The sequence below is a fragment of the Pseudoliparis swirei genome, unplaced genomic scaffold (genome assembly GCF_029220125.1).
Source record: "Pseudoliparis swirei isolate HS2019 ecotype Mariana Trench unplaced genomic scaffold, NWPU_hadal_v1 hadal_26, whole genome shotgun sequence".
Taxonomy (NCBI): domain Eukaryota; kingdom Metazoa; phylum Chordata; class Actinopteri; order Perciformes; family Liparidae; genus Pseudoliparis; species Pseudoliparis swirei.
The window spans coordinates 610,548-616,325 of record NW_026613262.1 but is presented as its reverse complement, the minus strand read 5'-3'; positions in this window follow the sequence as shown (position 1 = coordinate 616,325).

The window sequence follows — 5,778 nt, the reverse complement described above, 5'->3', positions numbered from 1 at the left end:
CATTTGGGGCATTCCCTTTAAAGGGGGTCCCCCGAAACCCCAGTTGAAACCAATTTTAATTGGATTTAAAAAACAAAAATCCTTTTTTAAATTTTTGTCGGACTTAATCCCCCATTTTCCCTTTGCAAAGGTTTTCATTAAACCCCTTTTTAAATGGTTTTAAAAAACTTCCTTGCTTTTTTTCTCCTTGTTTAACTTTGTTATTTTTCCCCCAGTTCACAAAAGGGACCCTTTTTTTCTGGGGGGAAAAAAAATAAACATTTTATATGATTCTTTTAAAAGAATTTTTTTGGAGCTTTTTTTTTTGATAGGTTGGGTCTGATGTTTGGGGATGGGGGAAAAAATTAAAAGTTTTTAAAATATTTTTTGTTTTATTTATTTTGGAAAAAACTGAAAAAAAGATCATTAGACAAAAAACCCGAACCCCAGAAAAATTTTTAAAAACCCAAAACAATCATACGAATCCCCCCTTCATTGAACTTTTATTGGGTTTTTGGAATTTTTGAGAAAAAATTTTGAGTTGAAATAAAAGAGAAATAAGGGGGGATGAAGAGAATTGTGAGGGAGGGGGGGTTGTTTGGAAAAAGTGAAAAAATTAAGAATAGGTAAGAAAAAATTTAAGGAGGGAATAAATGTTTGGAAAAAATTTTTTTTTAAATTTTTTAATAAAAAATTTTTAAGATGGGTTTTGAGAAATTTTTTAAAAAAAAAGAGAGTAAATTTAAAAAATAAATTTTTAAACCCAATTTTTTCCCCTTTTGAAGATTTTAGAAAAGGGAAAATTTATTCGGAGAATATAAACAGAATTTTTTACCCCTAAAAAACCAGGATTGAAGAATAGTTTCTCCTGAAGAAGAAAAAAAATAAAAAATAAAGAAGTTGATTTTTTATTTTCTGGGAAACCCTCTCATTCCAAAACACCCACCTCGAGAAAAGTTAGGAGAAACCAGGAACAGGCTCATTCATTCTTCTCCCTAATTTAGAACGTGGAGATGGGGTGGGGGAAGAGGGGGGGTGGGATAAAATATGGGGGGTTTTGTAAATGAAGAATAAAGGGGTTAAAGAAAAATGGGTAAAAAAGGGGGAAAAGGGGGAGAATGGGGGAAAAGGCGGGGAAAAAGGTGGGGGGAAAATGGGGGGAGAGGATGGGAAGGATGAGGGGGAAAAATTTTAAAGGAAGATAAGAGAAATTTGGATAAAACCCCAGGGTTTTAAAATATTTTCCTTAAAGGCGTGAGAAAGTTTATTTTCCCCGGGGGAAAATGTGAGGACAGATTTAACCATTTTTGGGGGGGGAAAAATGGGGGATTTTCTCCTTGAAGGAGAGCCAGAAAGGAGAGTAACTCAGTTTCTCTCATAAAAGGGAGACCGCCCTCCTCATGCCCCACCCCCCCTGGGCCCGCTTCAGGGGGGAAAAAGGCTCCTTCATTTCCCTTTTCCCAAGTCCTAACCTTTTGAGGACCGAACCCTTCCTTTCCGCTCTCTTCCCCCAAAAAACCTTCATTTTTTTGTTTTTAAACCTCTAAATTTTTCGGGCTTCTGGTTCCTGAAAAAGGGCCTCTGTTTTGGGGGAGCTTCCACCTCCTTTCCTTTTTCCCGTTCAAAAGGAAAATTGTGACTGTTTCAACAAAGTCAGCCATGCAAACTTCTGGTCTTCCTCAACCCCAGGTTTATCTGTTCGGCCCCTCCGCTCCAGTCCCCCACAGCCCCCTCAGTGATGCTAGGCCTGAAGCCGCCCGGTGGGGGTAGGGGGAGTTGAGGACGGACACCAGGGGGGGACTTCGGGGGGGCCTTCAGTTTTTCCAGTCAAAACCCTTTTTCCCCCCAGGGCCTTCCCTGTTTTTTGGGTTTTCTTGTTTTTTTTGAGTGTGACCCTTTTTCATTTTCCTTCCAGACCCTTCAGAAGTGGCCCAAACATTTCTTTTTCTTGGGACTTTACACCATTTGGGGACCCCTGTTTTGGGTTTTTGGTATTCCAGTTTCATTGTCTTTGCAGATTTTTCCCCACATTTTTTTTGGGAACCTTGGATCGGGGAACACATCAGAGATGAGCACAGCGGGTCTTCAAAACACCCCAGAGGTTTAGGCTTCAACACATTGAGGAAGGGAAGCATTCTTTCAGGGGAAGTTCAGGGGGGTTGATTAAGGGACCAGAAAAGGGAAATTAGGGCCTTTTTTGGTTGGGAAATAAAAATTTTTGGGCGGGATTTTTCAGGCCCTTATGATGTTAATAAAAATTTCCAGGATGAATTTTTAAAGCACCAGGTCTTAAAAAAAATAACATTTCGGGTTTTTTTTCCCATTATTGTGACTTTTAAATTGTGCCCCTTGTTGTGACTGGTCGGAACCCCCAAAAGAAAAGGAAATGTCTTCGAGAAAGGGAAGAACCCAATCACACACTTGAGGAAGAAAAGGAAATTTTTAAAATTTAATTATTTTTTGAAAAAAAGAATGTAATTAAATTTTTAAAGAAATTTAAAATAAATCCTTGGGGTTTAAAAAAATCGAGATTAAAAGGCCTTAAATAAAATTTTTCACATTTTGATTTCCTTTTTTTTGGGACTTTAGGTTCCCTAGCTGGGGCCCCAAGCGGATTGGCGGGACGAAAAATGTCCCTTGCTCTGAATTTTTTCTACCAAAAACATGGGATAATTAATTTAAAAGGGTTTTGAGATTAAGAAGCACAAAGGGTTTTTTATTTTTAAAAGGGATAGGAGTTTGAGGTTGTAAAACCCTCTAAGGGTCACCTGGGCCGAAACCCTCCCCAGGATTTAAAATCCGTTTTTCCCCCGTGGCAAACATGAAAAAATTTTGGGAGGTCCGCCAAGATTTTTTTTTAAAAATATTTATACGGGGGTTGATTCATTTTCTTTTTCCGGGGTAAAAACTACCTTTTTTCCACCCGCCCAAAAAAAATTTCAACTGGTAAGATTTTAAAACCACAAAAATTAAAAAGGGGGAAAATTTTTATTGTACCCCAAAACCCCAAAGAAAGGGAAACCTTTTTCCTGTAATTGGTTTTCACCCAAAAAAGTTGATGTGGGCCCAAAAGCCAAAAGCCGCCCTGCCGGGGGTTTGGCAAAAACCGATAAAAAGAACAGTCGATGGTTTTGGAAAAAAGTGCAGCTGTCCCTGCCCCTTTTGGGATCCAGGGGGCTCTGATCCAAAAAAAATTTGCCGTGGGGTTGGGGGCATGGGGGGTCGCAGTGGGAGAGGCCTCCACTGTAATCATTTACAGCCAAAGTCAACACGTCGTTTGTTTTTAATGGATGATAGGCTGACGGTCAGCCCACCGCATGTGCCAACAACGGCGCTAAGTGCAGCAGCAAAACGAACAAGCTAGTCAGCGAGTTACCTTCAATTTTAAGCCCTCGCCTTTTTTTTTAAGTAAAGAAAGCTTATGGTCATCAAAAATGAGTGAGGGAGCTGAATCAAGTAGTAAGAAGACAAAAACGTATCACTTTCACAGATGGGAGGTGGACTTTTTTTCACGATGTCATTTTCAAAGTGCGTTTGCCTCATCTGCCGGGCTACCGTCGCAATACCAAAGAAGGGACATTTGGAGAGGCATTTTCAGACTGTTCATAGAAAATACGACACCGACTTCCCGCTGAAAAGCGATCTTAGAAAGAAAAAGTTGAAGGAACTAAAATCCCAGTTGTCCGTCAGCAGTCATTGTTCACGCACCATCATTCAAAGAAAGCCGCCACGCAAGCATCTCGTTCCGGGTGAGTCACGTCATCGTTAAAAACAAGAAGTCCTTCCAAGACGGAGATGGTAAAAGGCATCGTTGAAGCAGCGGACTCATTGTTCCAAGACTTTAAAAATAAGGCAGAAGAGCATCTTCAATCAAAGCTCTGCAGCTGTCAAGAAGTACAGTTACGGCGCTGTGAAACCATGGCTGAGGATGTCACCCAGCAAATGTGGAAGGACATCGGAGATTGTGAGTGTTTCTCACTGCAGTTGGACGAATCTACGGACGTGAGTGACACTGCCCAGGTGTGCATTTTCATTCGTATGGTGTTTCGTGATATCACTGCAAAGAGGAGCTATTAACAGTACTTCCCATGAAAGAACATACGAGGAGAGGACATGTTTCAGTCGTTTAAAAGCTTTATTGAGAAAACTCAGCTCCCAGTGTACAAATTGGTGTCTATCACCATGGATGGAGCACCAGAATGGTTGGCGGCGTGAATGGCTTTATTGCCAAGTGCAGGCAGGACGATGCTTTCCCAGACTTCTTGAATTACCATTGCATAATCCACCAACAAGCGTTATGCGCTAAAATGCTCAACATGAAAGAGATCATGGATGTGGCAATGAAGATCGCCTGTTCTATTCGAGCCAGATCTCTTCAAAGACGGTTATTCCGTGCACATCTGGAAGGCTGACTGTGACCACTCTGAGTTGTTGCTACATACCGACGTGAGATGGCTTCGGGGAAATTCCTGCAAAGATTTCGAGAGCTCTGTCCGGAGATTAAGAGTTTTCCGTAGCTGGACATGCAGAATACGAGCAACTAAATGATGGTCAGTGGCTGTTAGACTTGGCATTTGTAACCGATCTGACAAACATGTTGAGTGACCTGAATCTAGAGCTGCAAGGAAAAGACAAAACAGTGATCAATATGATCAGCTCAGTTAATGCTTTCAAGAAGATGAAACATATCTCCTCAAAGCTGCAGCGCCATGATTTCCGGAACCTGAGTCAGAGCTGGTGATGCAGGAAGCCCTGTGTGCAGCTTGACAGTGCACGCTACACAGAGCAGATTGACAATTGTCTGTCAGAGTTTGACAGACGCTTTCAAGACTTTTCTTTGCTCGAGCCAGTCGCCATTCATGTGCTATCCTGTTCAGGAAGATGCTGATGTTGATTCACTGCATCAAAAATTGCAACACTGTTTCACCTGAACTCTTCTAGAGTGGAAGATGAGATTTTGACTCTACAAGACGACATTGAGCTTAAGTCCAGAGCTCATGGACAGTTCTGGAACTTACTGACAGAGATAAAGTACCCCAACATGAGGACATGTGCTCCCTCCTTGACTGCTTTATTCGACTCCACTTATTTATGCGAGTCAGCCTTTTCCCACATGAAGATGATTAAATCCAAGTACCGTTCCACCATGACTGATGAACATTTGGAAGTGTGCTTGAGGCTGGCTGGCTGTCAGCAGCTACTGTCCGGACTATGCACTGGCTGATTCAATTCAGTGCAAGACATCAAAGTAAACTTGGTAATTACAACAAATGTTCATAGTTAATTATATTTGTGTAATATTGGCTCATGCGGTTATGCAAGTTATATCAACATTCATTGTACATTATAGTCCTCAATATATTTGAAAATAAATACATGTTCCACATTTTGTGGGAAGATCATTTTGACTTGGTCATATCTATGCTTAACAAGGGTGAGCTCCACTTCGCTCCTGCTCGCCAGAGCTCCAAGAAAAAAAGAAAAAATCACTGTGCACGCCCCCCGGCCGGGTCGATCGCCTTGACTTGACCACATAATAAGTAGCTCGCATGCTGAAAAAGTGTGAGCACCCCTGGTCTAGGCTAACTTCTGGTAACGGTGACCTGAGCGAGCCAACTTCAACAACATATGCAAGGCAGAAGTAGTAGAGCATAACACACCAGGTGCATCACACTCCTCCTGTGACCAATGATGCTATAGACATAGTTTCGACCCAGCTCATTTGAATATACGGACACGTAAATGTCACACATAAATAAATGAAGAAATATGTGTGGACACATAAATAGAGATAAATAA